Source organism: Xyrauchen texanus, chromosome 20 (assembly GCF_025860055.1).
Source record: "Xyrauchen texanus isolate HMW12.3.18 chromosome 20, RBS_HiC_50CHRs, whole genome shotgun sequence".
NCBI lineage: Eukaryota > Metazoa > Chordata > Actinopteri > Cypriniformes > Catostomidae > Xyrauchen > Xyrauchen texanus.
Window position 1 is genome coordinate 42,240,709 of NC_068295.1, and position 26,044 is coordinate 42,266,752.

A 26,044-nucleotide genomic window follows, 5' to 3' on the forward strand; every position below is an offset into this window, starting at 1 on the left:
TCACTCTACGAGGAGCATGGCCTCCTCGTGGGCTTGGTCGAGTGGGATACCCATTGAAGATATTTGTGCGGCGGCGGGCTGGGCCTCGCCTTCGAGATTTATCAGGTTTTATAACCTACAGGTCCCCTCATTGCATTCCAACATTCTATCAGCCTGACTGTAGAATGGACTGGAGTATGTATATGCTGAGCATTATCTCCTCCCTTATAAGGTCCGTCTCTGACCGACTTAGAGGATTTTTTATGCATATCAGTACATAGAAAGATGCAATCCAACATTCTATCAGCCTGACTGTAGAATGGACTGGAGAATGTATATGCTGAGCATTATATCCTCCCTTATAAGGTCCGTCTCTGACTGACTTAAAGGATTTTTTATGCATATCAGTACATAGAAAGCTCAGTACATAAGATACGTGCTTGTGTTTGTACTATGAGCGCCCCACCATGGACCACCTTGGAAGGGCACTCTATACTATCCCATTATGTAGCTCGCCGTTGGCCGGCTCGTGGAATAATCACTTTGCTTTAAGGTTCAGGCATCTGCCTCTGGCTTTATAGAGCGAAGTCAGCACGCACGGCGTTTTACATGGTGTTCCCATAGCGTAAGCTACTTACGCAATAGGAGAGACCTCTCGATAGGGAACGACTCGGTTACTAACGTAACCTCGGTTCCCTGAGAGGAGGGAACGAGTATTGCGTAAGCTGCCGTGCTTGTGCTTGGTCAGTTCGCTTCAGTCGATTGAACCTAAAGGAACTCGTATGACGGGGTGCCCATTATATAGCCTGGCTATGCTAATTTCGGCGGGCTCTGAGCACGCGAACGCGAGGCGCGCGACCAATCAGAGTCGCCCCGTCATTGGTTCGAGCAGTTGCCGCAGCACAGCCAATGACCGAGCTGCCTCGCTCATTACTGTCTGCTGTGCAGCTGCAATGCGTTTTACATAAAGACTTCAATATTTCTCGAGAAACTGAGTTTTCCCATAGCGTAAGCTACTTACGCAATACTCGTTCCCTCCTCTCAGGGAACCGAGGTTACGTCGGTAACCGAGTCATTTTGGTTTCACAACGAAGAACACAGCATCTTTTCAACATGGCGACAACACTAACCCAACTCATCCTTGCCTCGGCTATAACTACCATTGTTTGAGGGCAGGCCAAATTAGCCCTTAGGCAGGCATTATACTAATGGATTACATAGTGACATAGATACTTTTGGAAGAAATGGCTAGACTACAAACCAACCGTTATGTGTGGTTCTTGACCAGTGTTGCCTTGGGAGAGAATAACTCTCTTTTGTATGGACTTTGTGCTTTGTAACTTTGCAGACCTTTTACATGCACAAAGAGCTAGGTTACACACTAAACCATACCCATACCAAACCAACTTTATTTGTTAAGCACTTTACAACAACCAAAGTTGACCAAAGTGCTGTACAGAAAAATATACATAAACATATGTACAATTAATAACCATACAATAAAAACAAAGTAACAAATACAATCAAGTAAATAAAATCGACCTCTTACTAGGTGTCAAAAGCCACAGAGAAAAGATGGGTTTTAAGAAGGGTTTTAAAAACAGATAAAGAAGAGGCCTGCTTTACATGCAAAGGCAGATCATTCCATAGTCTAGGGGCAGACACAGCAAAGGCATGGTCCCCTCTGAGCTTACACTTAGTTTTAGGCACAGTCAGGAGCAGCTGATCATCTGACCTGAGAGCGTGGACGGGTTTATAAGAGTGTAGAAGCTCAGAGAGGTATGGCGGGGCAAGACCATTTAAAGATTTAAAAGCAAATAACAGAATTTTAAAATGGATCCTAAATTGAATAGGCAGCCAATGTAATGAAGCTAAAATAGGGAAATGTGCTCATGTTTACGTGTGCCTGTTAAAAGACGTGCTGCTGCATTTTGTACCATCTGGAGACGGGTGATGGAGGACCCACTAACCCCCACATATAGGGAATTACAATAGTCCAGCCGTGTAGTTACAAAGGCGTGGATTGCAGTTTCAAAATGTTGTCTTGACAGAATTGGCTTTATTTTGGCCAGCTGCCTCAAATGAAAGAAGCTTGATTTGACAACAGCTTTGACGTGACTGTCAAATTTAAGCTCAGGGTCCACTTTAACTCCTAGATTTGTAATGTTAGATTTAATATAGGGTGACAAGGAGCCCAGATCTACAGGCGGGGTCCCAGTGGTGCCTCCAAAAACCATAACTTCTGTTTTTTTATCATTAAAATTTAAAAAGTTCAGAGCCATCCAGGCCTTTATGTCATCGAGACAATTGAGTAGTTGTCCAACAGAGTTATCATTTTTCTTTTTAAGAGGTACATAAATCTGACTGTCATCTGCATAACAGTGGAATGAAATGCCGTACTTTCTAAGTATGGAACCAAGTGGAAGCAAATACAAAGAGAAAAGTAGAGGGCCGAGGACTGAGCCCTGTGGGACCCCACACTAGAGAGGAGCAGTGGAGGATACAAATTCACCTATGCTGACACAAAAAGTTCGATCCGCTAAATATGACCTAAACCACTCCAGTGCCATGCCACTGATGCCCACCCACTGCCTTAAACGTGAAATCAATATCTCATGATCCACTGTGTCAAATGCAGCAGTTAGGTCCAAAAGCACAAGGATAACACAGTCGCCAGAGTCAGTCGCTAAAAAGACATCATTAAAAACTCTTAAAAGAGCGGTTTCGGTGCTGTGCAAGGTTTTAAAGCCGGACTGGAAAACCTCTAGTATATTATGTTCTTCCAAAAAGACCAATAATTGACTGTGCACAATCTTCTCCAGGATTTTTGAAAGGAAGGGCAATTTGGAAATAGGCCTGAAATTAGCAAGAACTGACGGATCCTGAGCAGGTTTTTTAATCAGAGGTTGAACCACTGCATGTTTCAAAATTTCAGGGACCACACCCAAGGTCAGACTACTGTTTATAACTGCAACAACAGATGGTCCTACAGTGGGGAAAACCTCCTTAAATAGTCGAGGGGGAACAGCATCATTTGGAGAACCCGAGGGCTTCAAGTGACCAACTACCTCCTCTAAAAAAGAAAAAGTCACCGGCTCAAAATGATCAAAAACAACCGAGCAAGGGACAGAGATTGAAGGGTCTGAAGCTGAAGGCGCAATTTGAGACCTAATAGAAGTGACCTTATCAATAAAAAAGCAAAGGAAATTTTCACACATAGCAGGGGATGCCTCCATACAAGCATTCTGTGGTGCATTTAAAAGTGAGTCAATGGTGTTAAACAAAACACGAGGCTTGCGACTATTTGCCAGAATAATATCTGTGAAATGTTTTCTTTTGGCATCTTTCACAGTTTCCTGGAAATGACGCCAGCAATCCCTTAACATTTGAAGAGACACCTGCAGTTTGTCCTTCTTCCACTTGCGCTCAGCTCTACGGCACTCACGTCTGGCAGCATGAGTTATGTCATTTAACCAGGGCTCAGATTTAGTTTTTGGCTGCCTGGATTTTAATGGAGCCACAGTGTCTAAAACAGTTTGGCAGGTGGAGTGAAACCATGAGCTAAGCTCTTCTGTGTGCAATACAGACTCAGGGGTGATGGTGTTCTGACTGAAAGCAGCCAAGAACTGAGCAGCAGTGGAAGGGTTAATCATGCGGCAGCGCCTTGCAGCAGCTGAGGTTTAAATGTATGACAGGCAAGAGCAGTCTCAAATAATACCGGCATATGGTCAGAAAACACTGCGTCACATATCTCTAGATTAAGAACAGGCAAACCATGTGATAAAACAAGATCAAGTGTGTGTCCATGTTCTTGTGTGGGTCCAGACACAGATTGCACAAGATTAAAAGAATCAATGAGGTTTAGAAAACCCTTTGTCATTGGCTTATCAGGACAACACACATGAACATTAAAATCCCCAACAATAAGATCACGATCATATTTAGGCATGATTTCAGCCAGAAAATCAGAAAAATCATTTAAAAAGTCCTTATTGTACTTGGGGGGCCGATAGACCACAACACACAACACTGTGTGAGAGCGACCAATCTCAAATAAACTCAGCTCAAAGCTGCTGAAAGCGGATGACAGCAATATCTGTTTACATTTATAATGACTCTTATATACAGTCACTATTCCTCCTCCTCGGCCAGATTTTCGCGGGGAGTTAAGGTAGCAGCAATCATGGTGTAAAAATTTTGTGAAAGCGCTGGACTCACCATCACTCAGCCATGTCTCAGTAACACAGAGGAAATCCAGTCCTCGGGATGTCAAAAAATCCTTTAAGACAAAAGTCTTATTTGCTAGAGATCTAGCATTTACCAGCCCAAACCTAGCAGGAACCGGCGGATCCGCGGCGCTGGATGTTCGTGAAACCCGACACAGAGACCGCAAGTTGCTGTGATTGACTCCGCGCCAGCGGGGACGAGGAGAGCAGGGGCCGCGGGGCTGGAACACCTCTTCCGGGCCGACGACAGGTATCAGCCAGGCGCCGACAGGGTCCAGCGAGCGTCGAGGAATAACGAGGCTAGTCACGACTCCAAACTCAGTCCAAAAAGGCCTAGAACACCATGCAAGACGGGCCTTCAACCTCACCAGCCGGCCACTATGATTTCCCCGTGCCAAAGGTGAGCCAGGAACCTCGCCAGGAGCGGGGGCAAGGTTTCACGTCCACTATCATCCAATTTTACTACATTTTCAGCAGAAAATCGCAAATCCAGTAGTGTTTGGCGATCGTACACCAGCAGGGAATCGACATCCCGAGCAAAAAGCAAGACAAACAGCAAAAACACACACAGCAATGACAGTGACAGACGGCAAGCCACACACAATGGTGCCATCTTTGCATGTTTTTGGAAAGGAAAGGTAAAATCCCAAAAAGAATAATTGGGCCTTTTTAAAAATGGGTTTATTTGTTCACAGCACCATTATTTGCACGCTCATTCCTCAGGCCTACCAAGGGACCTCGAAGTGGTGTTCTGGGCTCCCTTTTATAGCCCAGGACTCCTCACCTTTAGAGTCTACCACTCACCGGTAAATATATAACCATGTACCACAAATACATTCTATATACATATATACAACAAAAAATACATACATGTCACCATTTCAAAGACATTACACATAAAAATTAACAACTAAAGTTAATTCCCTCTTATATAAAAGGTAAGTATCACTATCTCCCCTATAGAACACATACATGGTTTAAATGCCTGTCAGCTTCCAGTGGCACTGTGTTGACACAACACAGTTCTGACGTCATAAATGTCAGCTGCTGGCGAGCGCTCGGGTCAGACACAAATGCAGGACTGAATAGCCAAGAGAGATCTTATACTGGAACGGTTGGAGTGCCAGGTACCATCGGGTCATCTGGGCATTGTGGTTCATGGAGTTGATCCATGTGATTCTCTATGGTCCGTCTTGAGATCAAACTCCTTCAACAGGTAGTACCACAGGCTGTTGAGGGACCACTTCTTTGCGAGACATTCTTTATCCATCGTTAAGTAACGGGTCTAACTGGGCATCAGCTTTTGACTCAGGAACACCACTGGCTTCTCTTTCCCAGCAGTTCCTTGAGCCAGGACAGCTCCAGTTCCTGTTGCTGAAGCATCCATCTGGACCAAGAACCACTGGTTGAAGTCATGACTTTGTAGAACTGGACTGGAGCAGATTCTTTTCTTTAGGTCCTTGAACGCTGCCTTACAGTCCTCAGTCCAGCTACTGCACGGTCACTCCTCAGGCCTAACAAGAGACCTCGAAGTGGTGTTTTGGGCTCCTTTTTATAGCCCATGACTCCTCACCTTTGGAGTCTAATACTCACTGGTAAGTATACACAGTATATATAACCATGTACCAGAAATACATTCTATATCAGAGGTTGTCAATCCAGCCCCTGGGGACCCACAGCAATGCACATTTTGAGAGTCGCCCTAATTTAACTCACCTGATTGAAATAATCAGCTCATTAGTAGAGGCTCTATGACCTGAAACAGGTGTGCCAGATTAGGGAGATATAAAAAATTTGTAGAGCAGTGGGTCCCCAGGAACATAATTGGAAAAACCCTGTTGTATATACATATATACAACAACAAAAGACATAAATGTGACAAAATGTGACTACTTGCCAAATAAATAAGTAAATGGACATGAAATATTGATTTGTGTTGAAATTATGTTATTATGTGAGAAGAAATAAATGGCTGAACAGCTGATTTGCACCTCTGGATTGCATCTGTGTTCTGTTGGTGTTTATTTTGCGAAAATGACTGTCCGGATGCTCGTTATCCAGCTTTTTACAAGACTTGCCAAATAAATAAATAAATGGGCATTAAACATTGCAATACCTGGATGACAAGTCTGATATGTATGTCTCAAGGCTAAAATATACTTCTGTTGTATGTACAGAATGCTTGGCACAAAATTCGTCATCAGCATATTCAGTAGCAACTGTTTGTGTGCGGCCGAGAATTTCTTGATACGCGAACAGTCCTCGTCTGTGTGGTCTTCAGTGCATTCTTCTGTCGTTGACTGTAAAAGAGTATCACAAAGCAGTCGTAGTGTGCATATGCTCAACACGTTCATTTTCGTTCACAGTCAAAATAGTATACTTTGAAAGGCAATCCGATCCGGGACGCAGGGAAATGTATAATACCCGTGCCTTAAATCCTGGATGTGCAGTTGTTACTCAGAAATATCTGACTGTTAGATGGCGCCATTGACCTATCAGAATTAAGTATTCCAGAGACCTGTGTAATACATTTACATATATGCCTATGAGTGCAAGTTTTATTCAATTTAATGAATTTTTCATTTGTTTATCTGCTGAAAGTTTCTTTTGCCAACTTTGAGGAGTAAAATAATTTGCATATAGATGACCTTAAAAGTTTAACAGACATAGACTATAAACAACAAAACTCTAGTCTTTAAGGTCTGAGTAGCTAGCATTGTTACATACTTGGGTCTTTGTATACAGGCTAGTTTATGTCAACCTGTTCCTGGAAACCACTTGGCTGCTACATTCATGAGCTGCTGTCTCATCAGGTTTGACTAGTTTACTAACAGCAGGCCTCCTTAAATGCCTATTTTTATAGATTGGGTCATCAAGGTAATGACTTTGGTACCATTTTACATTTGAATAGTTTATTTTTCCTGGTGAAAGTAGTCTTTGTCATCCCCTCACAGGTGATGAATATCTTCTGGTGGTATTACCTCTCCAAACTCATTTATGGACACTTTCTGGAGTTTATGGACACTTTCTTCTTCATCCTGAGGAAAAACAACCACCAGATCACGTTCCTGCACGTGTACCACCATGCTGAACATCTGGTGGTTTGTCATGAACTGGGTGCCATGTGGCCACTGTAAGTTCCTCACAAGAAACTTGCCTCATTTTGCTGCAAAAAAGAGCCTATGCTGCATTTAATATGCTGAATTATTCAGATACAAAGAGGGTAGAAAAGGATGTCCAGATGGTATTTAAATAACTTTTTGCTTCATGTAGCATGGAATTGTGTTGTATCGGACTCAGATCCATTTACTTCTTAGAATAGATTGTGGTTATTGATCGGGAAAGATTGTGTATGGTGCTGGGCTATTAATAAAACAACATATGTGTTGGATCTATTAAAATCACAGTCAGAATAAAATTTGGATAAACTTGTATAATAGGGATGTTGGTATATCACAACCCAGAAATCAAATTCTTTCAATATTTACTCACCTTCATGTCATTGTGCTTTTCTTTCTTAGGTAAATATCTTGGCTGCTCCTTTTCACATCATTTAAGTAATGGGAGACTGGGGCTGTGAAGCTCCAAAATGACCAAAAACATGTAATTAAGTAGTCCATATAACTTGTGTGATACACAAATGAGCCATAACATTATGACCACTCACAGGTGACGCAAATAACAATGATCATCTCCAAACAAAGCTACATGTCAAGGTCTGGATAGATTAGAGGCCTGGGTAGCAGCAGTGGTGAGTACCTACCGACAGTGATCCTAGGAGGAACAAACCACAAACCGGGTGTTTGGCACCCAAGGCTCAACGATGCATGACAGCAATGAAGGCTATCCTGTCTGGTCTGAACCGACAGAAGGTCGACTGTGACACAAGTCACAGAAAAATTTAATGATTGTTATGGGAGGAATGTGTCACAACACACAGTGCATCGCACCCTGCTATGTATGGGGCTGTTTAGCTGCAGACCGGTCAGAGTGTCCATGATGTCCATCGTGGAAAGCACCTACAATTGGCACACTGGAATCTGAACTGGACCTTGTAGCAGTGGAAGAAGGTCGTCTGGTCTAATAATTCCTGTTTTCTTTTACATCACGTGGACGACTGTGTTCGTGAGCGCCGTTTACCTGGGGAAGTGTTGGTACCAGGATGCACTGTGGGAAGACGACAAGCCGGTGGAGGGAGTGTGATGCTCTGGGCAATGTTCTGCAGGGAAACCGTGGGTCCAGCCATTCATGTGGACATGTGCCACTTACATAAACATCGTTACAGCGAAGGTACACCCCTTCATGGCAATGGTATTCCATGATAGCAGTGGCCTCTTTCAGCAGGATAATGTGCCACTGCACACATTGGGCCTCATTCATGAAAATTTTGTAAATATACGAAACAATTGGGAGTAATTCCCACATAAAATGTAGCTTCCTGAAAACTTTCCACTGGATTCACGAATGCTTCATACTCTCCAAATTTGTTAGCACAACTTGTGAATTCCAGATGTTTGTAAATAGAGTGCACCTGCACAATTATAATAATCCGCGGCCTTGAAACGCCATATTAGAAAGACTTCAGACTCGCTAGTAAATGACAATAGGAAGCATTTAACATGCATAGAAACAGTTAAAAAAAAGTTTTTTTTTTTTTTTTTTTTTTTATGGAGTGCATTGTTTACACACCTGCTCACGATGTGTTTATTTATGGTTTTACCGCTGACCATACGTCAACTGAACGTGATTTACGAAATTATACGAATTATGAAATCGAAACAATAGAGCTTGTATAAAAAAAATCTATATCTATCCTGTCACGTTACAGGGCATTATTTTTCTCTCTCTCTCTCTCTCTCTCTCTCTCGCTCTCTCGAGACAATTAAAAGCAAAACCATGTCGAGAACTTCTGCTGGAATCTGCAGTTATGAAAAAATTATACTTTGAGAAAATAATGCAAGCAGCAAAGAAACGTTTCTTTTTTCTTTTCTTATTATTTATCTTATTTTAAAAGGTTAATTTCACTCATTTAATTATTAATAATTTTTGGCATTACTTATTTAATTTTACTTCCATCAAACTGTCATGGTAGTTTGTCTGAAAGACCACAGCATGTTTAGATGTCTTGCGCACAATTTACACATGGTCAGTAGCAGGTGTAAAGTTTGTTTGTACCAACTAACATTTTTGAATATGAAAACTTTCATAAATCCAAAAATTAACATCAGACCAGCTTTATGAACAATTGACACAAAACTTTGTTGTACTCGTGTTTCATGAATGAGGCCCATTGTTTTGGGAATGGTTTGAGGAACATGATGAACAGTTCAAGGTGTTACCCTGGCCTCCAAATTTTCCAGCTCTCTATCTATTTAAGCATCTGTGGGATAAGTTGGACCAACAAGTCAGATCCATGGAAGATCAACCTCGCAACTTACAGGACTTAAAGGATTTGCTGCTTATGTCTTGGTGACAGATACAACAGGACACCTTCAGGGGTCTTTTAAAATCCATGCCTTGACGGGTCGGTGCTGTTTTGGCGGCACACGGAGGAACAGCAGCATATTAGGCTTGTGATCATAATGTTTTGGCTCATCAGTGTATGCTGTATTCCAAGTTATATGAAGCTTTATGTTAGAAACCGACTGAAATTTAAATTGTTATTCACTGATAATTTGACCCTCCATGGATGCTCTGAAATTGACAACAACATTTCTGTCAACACCATTTGACGGCATTGGTTCTCTTATGTCTTGTGACCTAACATCATTGATGTCAGTGGCACCATATTTGATTGGAGAACTGCAGCGGAGGGAAAGATTTTTGATGTGATGACATGATGGTGAATATCGCTAATGCAGTTACTAATACTGATATTTCTACTTTTCTCATCAGCATATTTTGGTACCATGTTTAACAGCTTCATCCATGTGTTGATGTATTCATATTACGGCCTCTCTGCTGTTCCAGCCTTTAGACCGTATCTGTGGTGGAAAAAATACATCACTCAGGGGCAGCTGGTAAGTGTCATGGATTGAGAGCGATTGAGAGTTATAAAAACAGATTATTTAATAATATAACAAATACGACAAAAACATAGCAAAACTCCCACAAGGGGGGAAACAACATAAACAACACCGTAGGGAAAAACAAATAAACCAGCACACAAAGCGAACTGCACAGCACACACGAGGAGACTAAAATAGTGAAGGAAATCAAACCGGGCACGGAGCGCAATGCTCGTGCGCAGTCGCAAGAGACAGCTATAGATTATTGACGTGAGTGCATGCCATGACAAGACCAATACACTCACGCCAGTACAGGAAAAGACATGGAACATGAGTGTCTGGATCCCGACACCATAACCGAAACTGAACCAGACAGAAGGGTGAGGATCCAGACACCATGCAGACATGAAACAAGACTGACCGAAAACACAAGACAGACATGAGATGATAATGTAACGGTCCTGTCAGACAAGAACCCAGAGTGACCGTGTGACAGGGCCGTGACTTTTTGTGATTCTCATGAAAACTGTCGAGGTTTTATTTGACTCCGAAATCAAAAGAAACACATAAGAAATTATATTTAGCATTTTTAAAATGAAGTCTTTTTATGGCTATCAAGGTGTTACCCACAAATCTCATAACTGGTGCTTTACAATTTTTTTAAATTGTAAAGTATTTATGCATTATAGTAGTACTCCTTTGTTTTTTTGCCTTTCATTTTCAATCATTTTAATAAGAAAATAACATTTTTAAACAACTGAATCTATTTTGGAGTGTGTACTCCGGGTAGGGAAGGAGATATTGCCCAAAGTGAAGGAGTTCATGTACCTCGGGTCTTGTTCACGAGTGAGGGGTCGTGAGTACAAGAGGCCTATTACGATCCGTCTAGGCTAAATCGTAACAAAAAAAAAAGAACATGACTCCCACGCCCAGTCGTCAGACCAAAAGAAAAACCAATGAGCCCAAAATTCAGGAAAAAACGATAAACGTATTTATTAAGATAAAGAAAATAAACAGATGTAAAATGTACGTATTTCCAGAGTAACATAAACCAGTGGGTGTATAGTCTTCAGGAAGACCCAAGGCCCAAAATAACAAACAAAACAGAAACAATATCAAACTAACTTCCCTCAAAGTATCCAAATCAAAATCCATAAAATTACCCTAAGTACACTAACAATACAGAACGAACGTGATGTCAAAGAAAAGGGCAGGTCAACCCTACAAGACACCATCACTGAGAACTAAAACAAAAAAACATAACAATCTAAATCAGGTACAACTAATGATCTGACGGCTGGAGAGGAGACAGGAGAAGTGCGGCCGGACCAGAATCGCAACAGCTCGACTTCAAAGGGCGGAAGCTGGAGTTTTAAACCCACGCCAATTAAAGGGGTGGAGCCATCCCACAGCTGATCCTGCTTAGAGCAAACAGAAATAACAGACAACAAGAAACACACAGAAATAACAAGGAATACATAATTCCGTAACACCCCCTCCACTAAGAATTAACATCATTCCTATACAGAGCGTGACAACGCATCTGCTAACACGTTCTCTTTTCCCTTCTTATAAAAAATTTCAATATTAAACTCTTGTACAATCAATGCCCACCGCATAATGCGTTGATTAGAGTTCCGCATTTTTGCGAGAAAGGTTAGTGGATTATGATCAGTATAAACTTTAACTGGCAAGGAACTAGAACCCACATACACTTCAAAGTGTTGAAGAGACAGTAATAGCGCTAAAGCTTCTTTTTCAACAGTGCTATAATGCAATTGATGTTTTAAAAACTTCTTCGAGAAGTAGCACACGGGATGATCCATGCCGTGATCATCTTCTTGTAGGAGCGCTGCACCAGCTCCGTTAGCACTGGCATCCACTTCAATTTTAAAAGGCAATGAGAAGTTCGGAGCTTTTAACACAGGGGTGCTACATAACAAAATTTTAACTGAATCAAAAGCTGTTTGACAAAAATCAGACCAAACAAAATCTCGAGATTGACTGAGCAAATTCGTAAGAGGCAAAACAATATCTGAAAAATTTCTGCAGAAGCCACGATAATAACCCACCATGCCTAAGAACCGTCTCAGTTCTTTTTTAGTTCTTGGCATAGGGAATTCTAGGATAGCTTGCACTTTAGCAGAAACTGGACAAACTTGTCCCTGACCCACCTGCTTTCCTAGGTAAGTTACAGTAGCTTTACCGAACTCTCATTTTGCGAGATTAACGGTAAGCGAAGCCTCTTGAAAGCGATTGAAGACATTGCGAAGGGTTTTCAAATGATCATCCCAAGTAGAGGAATAAATCACAATGTCATCTAGGTATGCCTAACAATTAGAAACACCAGCTAATACAGAATTCATAAGGCGCTGGAATGTGTCCGGAGCATTTCGGAGGCCGAAAGCCATCACGGTGTATTCTAGTAGGTTGTCAGGGGACCTCGGACAGTGTGCCCAAAAACCAAGTCTGCCGGACTGAAACCCAAAGATTCTTGTGTGGTTTCACGTATAGCAAATAACAATAGTGGTAAGCCTTCGTCCCATTCTTTCGCGGAATCCGCACAATAAGTACGGAGCATACACTTCAAAGTCTGATGAAATCTTTCCAAAACGCCTTGCGACTCTGGATGATAGGCGCTAGCCACATGATGCTTTATGTTCAGTTGAGTCAGAACTTGTTTAAACACCCTGGACATAAAATTAGATCCTTGATCGGTCTGTACGATTTTTGGTAATCCAAAAGTAGAAAAAAATGTAATCAAAGATCGCAAAACAACCTTAGTACTCAGAGAACGTAATGGTACAGCTTCTGGGAAGCGAGTAGCCGGACACATCATCGTGAGTAAATATTTGTGCCCAGTTTTCATTTTCGCCAACGGACCAACGCAATCTAGTATGAGGTGTTCAAACGGTTCCCCCACAACAGGTATAGGACACAGGGGAGCAGGAGGAATCGTCTGGTTTGGCTTTCCAACGAGCTGACAGACATGACAGAATCGACAGTATTTCGTTACATCTGATTTCAAACCAGGCCAGAAAAAATGTCTTAAAATGCGTTTATACATCTTCGTAATGCCCAAATGGCCCGAAAAATTATGGTCATGAGCCAAATTCAAAACGTGAGAACGCGAGTTTACAGGTACCACGATCTAATAAACTGAGTTGCATTCAAATTCACAAACAACTGATGACCACTTACGCATTAATAATCCCTCATCCCAGAAATAAGCAATAGGTCTTTGATCTAAATCATTTTTCTCCACCGCTGACATTCGGCAACGAGAAAGAGAAACATCCTGTTGTTGTTCAGTGATTAATGTTGCTCTGTCAATAAAAAATGACAGGTCAACTTCAGCACTCGAGTGCATGGACAGCGACTTAGAGGGCGGCTTAGAGGGCGTTAACACATGAACATCAGAAGAATTAGATTCATCAACAGGTTCAGTCAGATTTAAGAAACTATCAGAAAGGCCTGCTACATCTCCGAACCTATGAGCTTGCGCTCGCGTAACTGCGCACACAGGAAACACAGAAGGAAATTCAAAAGCCAAATCTTTTGAATTTTGAAGCTCATAAATCGGATCATCAATCACTTCCGGTAGTGGCAAAACTTTTTCTCCGGCAAGATCATTGCCGAGGATCAGATCAATTCCTCTAATAGGCAACTGCGGACGTACAGCAATTTTAATAGGACCAGAAACTAGATCAGACTTGATATGCACATAATGCAAAGGTACTTCAAGTATTCCAAGTTCAATGCCTTGAACTAAGACATTTGAATTGCAGGACGAATCTTTTGAAAATGTTAACACACTATCAAGTATAAATGATTGAGCTGCTCCGGTGTCACGGAGAATCCGAATTGATTTAATTTACAGTAGGTGACACATGAGAATCAACATTAGCAGTAGGCCTATCAGATGACACAGGAACTTTAAAAGTACTCACCGGCAAATGACGCGCGCCTCTGCTTTCCAGATCGTACTGCTTCATCTTCAAAAGCTGTGTGTTATGCTCCTGCCGTTTAACTTCTAAATCAAGTTCCTTAAGTCTAACTGCCAATTTAAGATCCCCTGTGTTCAAACCTACGAATGGATTAGCAACAGCGTTTCCATCAACAGATTCCCTAAAAGTAGCTTCCGCATCCTGTACACCGGCTCCGGCATCTCTTAACTGTGGACTGGATTCATCACATTCCAAAACCCCAATCCCCACTAATTTATCACGCAACGCTTCTCGAATTACCTGCTTTGTCCCAGCTTTTGGAACAGGTATATCATAAAAATCAGCTACCAAAAACAAGTCAGATTTCCGACATTTCTCTAATGCTTGCAAAGTAGGTGAAAGTCTAAAGGCTTCAATGCTAAACTCCATTATATAACTACTTCCAACTCCTTCACACAAGTAAAACTGCCAATCAGAAACAACAATAAATACATTTAGCAAATAGTGTAAGCCTACTCACCAGCAAGATACGAGCGAACAAAAATATGGCCTTACGAACAAAATAAATCAAAAGCAGCGGACGAGCCCCCATTTATTACGATCCGTCTAAGCTAAATCGTAACAAAAAAAAAAGAACATGACTCCCACGCCCAGTTGTCAGACCAAAAGAAAAACCAATGAGCCCAAAATTCAGGAAAAAACGATAAACGTATTTATTAAGATAAAGAAAATAAACAGATGTAAAATGTACGTATTTCCAGAGTAACATAAACCAGTGGGTGTGTAATCTTCAGGAAGACCCAAGACCCAAAATAACAAACAAAACAGATCATAAACAATATCAAACTAACTTCCCTCAAAGTATCCAAATCAAAATCCAGAAAATTACCCTAAGTACACTAACAAAACAGAACGAACGTGATGTCAAAGAAAAGGGCAGGTCAACCCTACAAGACACCATCACTGAGAACTAAAACAAAAAAACATAAGTCTAAATCAGGTACAACTAATTATCTGACAGCTGGAGAGGAGACAGGAGAAGTGCGACCGGACCGGAATCGCAACAGCTCGACTTCAAAGGGCGGAAGCTGGAGTTTTAAACCCACGCCAATTAAAGGGGTGGAGCCATCCCACAGCTGATCCTGCTTAGAGCAAACAGAAATAACAGACAACAAGAAACACACAGAAATAACAAGGAATACATAATTCCGTAACAAGGCCAAAATGGGTTTCCTCAGAAAGGTGGCGGGATTCTCCCTTAGAGATAGGGTGAGGAGCTCAGCCATCTGTGAGTAGCTCGGAGTTGAACCGCTGCTTCTTTGCGTCGAAAGGAGCCAATTGAGGTGGTTTGGGCATCTGGTAAGGATGCCACCTGGGTGCCTCCCTAGTGAGGTGTTTCAGGCACGTCCAGCTGGGAGGAGGCCTCGGGGAAGACCCAGGACTAGGTGGAGAGATTACATCCCACACTGGCCTGGGAACGCCTCGGGGTCCCCCAGTCAGAGCTGGTTAATGTGGCTCGGGATAGGGAATTTTGGGGCCCTCTGCTGGAGCTGCTGCTCCCGTGACCCAACTTCGGATAAGCGGTTGAGGATGGATGGACGGATGGATCTATTTTACTGTTATACAGAAAATGTCAGTGAATCATCATAGAAAACAATGGGAATAGTAGTAGTAAACATTTTGGACAGGTCACATTAATGAGAATCTTTTTTTTATTATTATTGATTGATTTGGGTTAAATATGACCAGGACATTTTCTTGACAGCTTTCATGAGAATCACCCTTTTACTTTAAACTTAAATACAGAAATGTAAAGCTTTCTTTTAAAGCTCTATTCTTTCACAATAATAAAGTGCCTATGATGATCTTAGAGGGGGGACTCAAATCTAAACATTCTTCTTTTAAAGGAAAGATTATAAAAGCTTGAAACATTTCTTGTCTGTTTCATTAAATTTTATTTAATATTGAAGTGTTCATATGTGAAATTTACCAATGTCCAAATTTACAAGTTATGCATAGCCTATAGTGAAGCCAAAACGTAATGTCCACGCATATGTACGCAGGGTCTTGGGAGGTTAAAGCTGGATTTTCAAACATGTTTTTCATTTAAACTGCTCAAATAAGACATATGCAGTAACAGAAAATGATTCTGTAACTGCATAATGTTCTGTAAAGTTGACTTGATGGCTCTTTCCTCTCACAGATCCAGTTTGTTCTAACTATGTTCCAAACATCTTGTGCTGTGGTTTGGCCGTGTGGTTTTCCAATGGGCTGGCTGTATTTCCAGATCATTTATATGATCACTCTCATTTTACTGTTCTCAAACTTCTACTTACAGGTAAATTAATTTGAATTATTTGTGTTCGGAATATCATCCTGCTTGTGATGTCAAACAAATGTTCTCGTTCTTTTCTCCACAGACCTATAAGAGACACGGCAGCTCTCAAAAGGCAGATTACTCTAATGGATCAATAAATGGCCACTCTAATGGGGTGACGGCCAGCGAGAAGGTGAAATACAGGAAACCACACGCAGACTGAAGACAACTTCTCTGTATTCATGTAACATAGCGATTAACAGTAGTAGAGGAGATATGTACAATATATCCACTTACCAAGCTAAAGTCATTTACTCTTTTAAGAGATTCCAACATTTTTGTTGTTATTCATATTGAATCACAAAAATATGGGAACTAGACAACAATTAGGGTTCAAATGACCACATTTCTCAGGCTTCTAGAGCATTCTTCTTCTATTAAATTATAAAGAGGCTAACCATATTAATGTACTAATCTGCACTGGTGTCTTAAATAAGATTGTTGTTTGTAGTCGTAAAGGACAAGAGAATGTATGGGAGGAACTGAACAATACTGGACAGTATGCCACACTTATAGAGCAGTATTATACACATCAGTTACATACTATACAGCATTTCTTTACACTGAGCAGTTTGTCTTAGAGTCATTAGAAGATTCTGAGAAATATATAACAATTTATATTTCTAACTATTTTGGCTTTAATACACTGAGGCTAAAAAACATGGGAGCTAATTATAAAACCTGTTTTAGTCGCTTTTATTGACAATTAATTGCTTCGATTTACAGTAGAGTAAGCAATTTTTTTTCTTGTCCCCCACGTCCCCCTAAATGCTAGAGTACAACACTCTAGCATTATTAATTTTGTATTCATTTCATTAAAGTTTTAATTATGAAGTCAGTGTTAGTTATAGCGGTGTAGTGTGTCAGTGAACGTCACAAAATATATCCAGGTCATTATTTCACACAAAATTAAAAGAAAAAAGAATAAAAAATGTACAGTTTGCATAAATTAAATGAAGGTTTTCTTGGGACTAGAGAGATTTTTTTTTTTTTCAAAGTAACAATATTTTCATAAAATTAACCACATTACCTTCATAAATTCTTATTATCGTCATACATTTAGACCTTTTTTGGTAATTCTCATGTTCTCTATGATGTTCAGTGAAATGTAATTTTTTTTATTTCTTTTGATTTTGAGGTGAGATTTACCCATGTAGCCATGTGTATGCTTTGGAGAATGAATAAAAAAGACAACACTCAAATTACAAATATAGGATTATTTGTTGCATATGATGATGCATAGACTATATTGGAAATATTTCTTGCATGTTTTGTGATGTATGACATCAGTGTTTGGATCAAACCTCGACTAAAGCATCTTTATCTCCACCACCATTTCAGTCACATGTTGGGCTTTTGTCTGCTTTTTAATGACCTACTGTAGTGTCATATAAACATCTATTGCAGCATATATAAAGTCATATATACAGAACTCCAGTGTTAAAGTGAATGATCTAATGTAACAACATCTGTGAGCTCAGTAACCTGTGAATACAGTAGCTTTTGTGCTTATTTCCTGGTGTCAGAATGTTGTAAAGAATCATCACTTTAGTAGGTCACTTTAACTTGTATCTTCTCCCAGACACCGAAAAAGAAAATAAATGCTGATGCTGAAATGACAAAGAATTTTATGAACAATGTTACTTTCCTTTTACTTCCTTAAAGCCACTGTAAGGGGTGCCTGAGAAATTGTGTCACTCAAGAAAACGGTCACCTATGTTGGGGGTAACAGTTGGGTCCCCAATATGAATATTGAGGTATAAAAACTCAGACTCAGTTTGCAGTCAATTAAGAGAGTTTACTGATTGTTCTCTGCAGTTCCAATTTGACATCAGATGTCAATGATCCAGTAGTTCAGTAATACAGAAGAAAAAGAAGAAGCCTACTTTCAAAAACTTTCACAAGCAATTATAGTCATATGCAAATTGATTAGAGGTGTCACAGTACAACACTTACTGAGATTCTGAACATCTTAGCACTTAACAAATATGTCTGTTTCCACCTTCGGCAAACAATCATTAGTCATAACATTGATCAGTTCCCATCATTGTTTTTTACAGAACTTATGACAGATGTCACAGGTTATAGCAATATGTTATGACTACTACTATTTATGAAGAAAGTACCAAGTAGGACAACTCAAATCCTTGAGGTTTTTGACTCTGGCAGTCATGTGTCACAGGGCACCATAAACAATTCAAACACTGAATGATTTAGACACTGCAACATGTAGATGCTATCTCCCTATGAAGGGAGTCTTTCTCCCTAATCTTTGATGGAATGCAGGGCCTCGCCATCTGTGGAAAATTAGGATAGAGCGAGGAGAAAAACATGCACACTTAGTCACTTAATATGACAATATAACCATATCATAACAAAAATTTCTCTCTCGTACAATTACTAATGATTGAATTAAAATAGAATAGCTGATTAATTATGTAATAATTAGGGCTGTTGATTTAACACGTTAATTCAGTGCGATTAATTTTATAAAAATAACACGTTAAAAAGATTTACGCAATTAATCGCGATGTAATAAGGAAGATTCCTGAGAAATGCAAGCTTGTAGTTCCACCTGTTTACTCTAGAGGGCAGTAAGTGAAACTTCAGCTGTATGAGCAACGTGCAGTTTATACAGTGAAGAAAACAACCATCCGGAAGACAACACAGACATGCGTTACGTTCTTGCGTTCAAAACACTTGATGGCGCGCAAATCCGAACTAATGGATATCAAGATGTGTTCTAAGTATTAAACTATATTTAACTTGACACAGTGACTTAAAAATGTATGTTTATGACGCAACGCACCCGGGATGCTACACAAGCATGTCTGACGCAGGTGTACATCGACGGGTCCTTAAACAAGCCCTCATAATAAATCTCCAACTGATTGACAAATTCACTTGTGAATGGACTTATGATCAGTAATATGGTAGTAAACAATACATTGTATTCTAAAGCTGCTTTTTGTATTGTCTTATTAATGATCAATTCTTCTAGCACAAGAATGTAATTCATTTTAATTATCTGAATATATATATATATATATATATATATATATATATATATATATATATATATATATATTTAAAGATAATTATTTCATCATTATATTTTTAATTATTGTTATATGAGGGGCTTTCTCAGTAAATATTTGTATATGCGATTAATTGTGATTAATTAACCCTCTGGGGGGGTTAATTAGCCGGCGCCTCCTGCTGGATATTTTCTTCATTACAGCAGAAACAATTTAAAATACTCCGTCATTTTTGGGTATACAGATAAGTGTAAGACTTCATTAGAGACTATAAAGGTTCTTCTTTTATTTGTGTACACTCAATATTAGGGTTGTGCCGATGGACGATATCATGGCTGACCAACATCACGATGTAGAGCCACCATCGTGATGCCACGCCCCCTTTTGCGAGTCTTGCTAGTGTGACTCACTAATCCTAGTCTCTTCTATAGTTAACCTAAAAACTTTGCAGGGATTGCTCTGTAAATTAAATTGAGAATATAACTAATGCATATATGCTATTTTAAATACTGTAGTATACGCCAGAGACGTGACGTGTTAGTCTGTGAAAATACCGTGTCAGGTAGGCTACACAAATATTGATTGTTAGCTTCTTGTCTTTTTTTTACATGTCTTACACTGTACATTTAGATTAAAAAATTTTATGTTGTAGGCTACAAGAAAATAGCCTTTATTAATTAATTATTAGTAGGCCTAGTTGTAGTGTCTCAGAAAATCTTGCTCATTGTCACATAGCTCTTGTATACACTGAAGCGGCAGTGATAATTAAAATTAATTAAATTAAAAGATAAACCCAGACCAGCGAACGTCAAATAACTTTTGTCTGGTTAATACTTTTAAAGAAAAATTTCCTTGGCCATAAATCCATAATGTCAAATCAAATGAAAGAAACAAGGTGAATATGAATAACACACATTTATTAAAACATAGAAGAACAACAAATAAAACAAGAAAATGGGTACAACACTCAGACCGAAACTCGGCATTAACATTTCACTTATAATTAGCAGCACAATTAACTTCAGCACAGGCTACAAAATAAATTATGTTATTGAAATATTGTAAAGTGGTCATACTTTTTCGATGTTTCTGGCCAGAAATACCAACATATTCACTTAATCTGGTTTTAATAAGCTACGGATTGGAGTAACTACACTACCCGCTGTGCTGAAGACCCGCTCTGATGGAGTACTGGTAGCACATACGCACAGATATTTCCGTGCTAATCTTGCCATGAACGGAAACCTTTTGTCGTTCGTTTTCCACCAAGTCAGCGGGTCCTCTTCCCCATCAATGGCCATTTCCTGCAGGTACATGGTCATTTCTGCCTCGACCTTTTGCTCATCAGTGAGCGTGGCTGTGGCTGCTCTCTTCGCAAGAAGGCTGCCCAAAGACGACTTTTTTTTCTTAGGCGCAATATATTAAAAAGCCCGGATGAGTAGGCTACTAATTAGTTGGGCTAGTAAAATAACGAAATTATAGTTTTTCAGTAGAAAAAAAAATCTATGTAAAGAGATATCTTAAAATAAAAAGTGCTTAAAAGTGCACAACTCTTCTTAAGTGGAAGAAATATTTTTCTCCCTTACGTGCAACCTATTGGAAAGCGCAGATGAGTCAGTTGGGATAGTAAAATAACGAAATTGTAGTTTTTAAGTGGAAAATAGTATTTATGTAAAGAGATTAAAATAAAAAGTGCACAACTCTTCTTAAGTGAAAGCTAAAAAAAAAAATGCTTCACGTGTCGTGCAACCTACTGATAAAGTGCCGACGAGTCATTAGTTGGGTTAGTAAAATAACGAAATTATAATTTGTCATAAAATTTTTGAAAATTATATGAAATTATATTACGCCCCACCCCACCGACGATATCATCGTCCATCGCGATGTTTTACTGTCAACATCGTCAACTGCCAATTTAGGGGACATCGCCCAACCCTACTCAATATACAACAAAACCTTGTGCTTTTGTAAAATAAAGAAAATAAAAAGGGTGAGCTTTCAGCTGTCTCTGTGTTCACGAGCATATTTCAGAAACACGTCACAAAAATGAATCGAATACTTATCACATAAACATGAAACATATGTCTAAAGAAAGCTTAAAATGTCTACTTTTAAATAAAACAATTCAAATTTTAAACAGATATTCTCCTGCAATGTAATCTGTATGAAACAAAGCGATGTACAGTTTTTACCGGTCCATCTCATTATCTCTAATGTGATCACACCCACCAGCAGAGCGCGCCATTCATACGCTAATGTGCTGAGACGATCAACGTAAATGTACACGCCCCCGATGGTAAGGTTTAATGTAAACACAACACAACTCAACTTTGCTGCGTGTTTGTAACGATACACAGGCGATGAAACTCCTGGATATTAAGGAAGAGTTAACATTTTCCTCAGAAGAAGAGCGGGACTCCGATGAACGTTTGTATTTTGAAGAGAGACTTGATCCAGCCGAGGATACCATTTCGTATGAGTAAGTCATTTAGTTTTCTTTAGTTGACATGCTGATTTATATAAACATGTATATATTTTACTAGTGGGACTGTTTCCAGACTTGCCAGACAAGATTCGGAGTATTGAAATATGTCCTAATAAGCAAGTTTTAGTTACATTTAAATGCTGTTTTGGCTAAACAGGTATTTAAATTGTATGCTGTATAATATAAATATGGTATGTAATATGATATAAAAATAATATGAATGTTTAGATTATATTTTATCTAGTGTTTATAATGCCTCATTATCATCAACAAAGCTTATGCTTGCAAATATGTGTTCAAGTTAAATGATTAAAATGCACTTTAAATATGCCCATATTTCAAAATCAGCATCTCTTAATGATGTCTGAAGGATCATGTGACACTGAAGACTGCAGTAATGATGCTGAAAATTCAGCTTTGATCACAAATTGCCTTTTACAATATATTTAAATAGAAAACGGTTCTTTTAAATTGTAAAAAGAGTTCAGAATATCAATGTTGTTTCTGTATTTTGGATCAAATAAATGCAGCCTTGGTGAGAGACTTCTTTTAAATGGTAGTGTAGGTCTAAAATTAAGTCTTTATTTAAATAAAATGTATAGTCAGATTACTTCTTTTAACTTAAAGGGTAACTAAACCCTAAACCAACTTTTTTTAGTTAATGATCTGTAAGAATGGGACTTTATTAGTACTGGTCATTGATTCAAGTAATTTTTTTGACATTTGTGTATAAAGTGTTTTAATTCTACAATATATGGTGTAAAAACGTCTGAGTGCTGCCCTTCTCAGGTTGAACGGTGGCTACTGCAGTTGAATTTTCCTATTGGCTGTTTCGGTACTTTGTGACGTAAGCGGTGACAGCTGACGTAAGCAGGATCCAGCTCACCATGCCCTTGGTACGAGCTACCACGCCCATGGCAGTATATAAACCATCTTGTTTCGTCAAAACCACTGTAGCGAGTCAGGAGTTGGAATTGCGAGTATTGAAAACGATCAGGATAGAGTATTTTAGCATCTATTTAGCATAGCATTTATATAGTTATTTAGATTATTTTGTGTAGCCTAGGTAGTTAATTAGCATATTTGTTAGTGTAGTATTGTTAGAAGCATAGTTAGTTAGTAGCATAGTATAGCGTCAGTTAGGATAGCTTCAAGTTAGCGTAGATTATCTGTATTTAGAACAGTGGTCAGGATGGTACGTAGTTGTAGTGTTGCTGGTTGCAACAGCACTGCTGGACTGTATAGCTTTCCAGCAGACTTGGAAATTAGGCACCAGTGGTTGCATGTCCTTGGGCTGGAAGACCGCGAGTTCCCGCCTAGAGCTGTAGGAGTGTGCAAACTGCATTTTACGCGGGATTGCTTCTCCAACGCAATGGAGGTGGAAAAGTATGGAACGCCAGGCAGTTCAAATATACGCGAATTTTAACACGTAGACAACGCGTAGACAACACGTTGTATGCACGTTGTTAACGTGTTGTCTACGCGTTGTCTACGTGTTAAAATTCGCGTATATTTGAACTGCCTGGCGTTCCATAGTCCATAGTAATGGGCTTCTCCAAAAAGCTCGCGCTGAAAAGCGACGCAGTGCCAAACGCTCCTCCTGCATGGACTCCACCACCGCAGCGGCGTCTTGAGGTGAGTGATCATATATATTTGAATCACAATTTATGGTTAGGCTAAAGTTAATCCTCTGGGGTCGACAAACGCAAGGCAAAATATGAATATGCCTACAGAGCGGCAAAATATGAATATGCCTACAGAGCGCGCGCTATTGACATCAACTTGATAAAATTCATCATATTCATGTACATGTCGTCTTGCGACCGTGTGAGGAATAATAATAACACAATAGTAACACTCCTGGAGAAAATTACCTCAGAAGTTTGTGAGTTAATTAACGTTAACTAAATAGTATTTATAAACATTTTAAAATCTCTAAAATTACTGAATATAAGACCGTAATTGTAAAACCATAACACATTTTTTTTTTTTTAGCCTACTATGACCAGAGACATTGGGTGCCAGACTGAACCAGTCTGGTCCAGATCTGCAGGTATGCAGGCTAACATGAAGCCAATGAGGAGAAGCAAAGGTGATTTTGAATACTATGGAGCTTTTGAATGTTTTTCATCATATAGTTAAGATTATATAATTTTGTTTTTTACTTTCGCTGATTATTGATAAAAAATCTATTATTAATCTGTGCAGCCACCCAGGCCAGAATGCCTAACAGGAGTGTGTCGTGTGACACAGGCACACTGATGGAGCCTTTCACAGACTGTCCCGGGGCAACCTCTACACCAATAAAGAGGAAAAGATGTGAGGTGTCCACTGATGACTCCAGCTACCATCAAGATGGAAGTGAGAGCACCATGAACAGTACAAGGTAATGCATTTAGTCCCGTTAGGTTTTTCAGTTAGGCTATATTTGAATGTTCTAATTTAGCAATTAACGTTACTTGTTTTTAAATACTTTTGATTTGTTGTCATTAAGTTATTTCTGATACATACACATTACATAACCAAATTATGATTATTTATGCTTTTATTTAAATTTGTTTTCTTTTTTTCCTTTTACATAGTCTTTAATGAAGTATTACCCCACAAAGTGACTAAGTACATTGTTTATGAAGATAAACTGCTGGAGCTTTTTAGAAGATGCCCTGTCTGCACCCGGAGTTTGGTTGTTTCACAAACAACCATTGGGACACTTCTCCGTGTCAAACAGCAGTGTGCTTTCTGCGAGTACTCCAGTGATTGGTCGAGCCAGCCAATGGTAAACAATATACCAGCGGGAAACCTACAGCTCTGTGCAGCTGTTCTGTTCACTGGCTCATCGTTTTGCCAGATATCGAAGGTGAGAGATAATAACATAGCGCTGTCATATTTGCACATCACCCCTCAGGATATTATATGAAGATGTATTTTTTCTCTTTTAGTTCTTGGGTGCCTTCAAAATCCAGGGGATCTCTGAGCCATGCTTCCACAAGCATCAGGCTAAGCTCCTTATCCCAACCATAAACTGGCAGTGGAAGATCGAGCAGGATAAAGCTATTGAAAATGCCATTTCTGATGGGGCTGTGACTCTTGGTGGGGACATGAGAGCTGATTCACCTGGTAATAAATAACTCATTAATTATATGTATGTGTATGTATATAGAGTCCAACGAACGGTTCAATACGAATACATGTATCGTTACACCCCTAAGATATATATATATTAGACTGCTGTCAGGCTTTGTTGACGTTGGCTTTGTGCAAATAACACAATTGTAGGACATTCAGCAAAATATGGCAGCTACACCATGATGGACCTCAAAGCCAATAGGGTCATAGACATCCAACTAGTCCAGGTAAACAACTACACAATGAAAATATTTTGTTATGTGAATTACTATATACTGTGCATTGATCTAAGTATTTGTGTTTGCAGAGCAATGAAGTTGTAAACAGCCAAAGAATGGAGAAGGAGGGATTTGAAAGAAGCCTGTCTCTTCTTGAGGAAAGAGGTGTTGTGGTCCAGTCTTTGGTGACTGATCGTCACACAGGGGTACAGAAGTTTATGAGGGAGCAAAAAAAAGGGCATTAGACACTTCTTCGACCCTTGGCATATGGGAAAAGGTTAGTATTTTGAATAGAACGAAAACAGTACCAGTATTTCTAACGGAACATTTTTCAGTTAAAGTGGTAGACAATTATATGGGAAGATTGCACAAAGTGAACCTTTTAAGATGCCACAAAAAGGTTAATATATATCACAACTTATTTTTATCATATAGCCTATACTGAATGTTAGTCCACCACCTTGGTCTATAAAGTGCAGTGGGAAACGCTGATTACAGTAATTGTTTTTATTATTCTTTGTGTTCAGGGCTTGGCAAAAAAATGGATGCCCTTAGTAAGGGTAAGGGACTGCAGGACGTGGGGCTGTGGAGAAAGAGTGTGGTCAATCACCTTTATTGGTCTGCGACCACATCAACATCT

General features: G+C 39.5%; 1 pseudogene; it reads left to right on the top strand.

Moving 5' to 3' along the window:
* Positions 1–16,700, top strand: part of LOC127660476 (elongation of very long chain fatty acids protein 5-like) — a 47,947-nt pseudogene extending 31,247 nt beyond the window's left edge.
* The last annotated feature ends 9,344 nt before the right edge of the window (positions 16,701–26,044 follow it).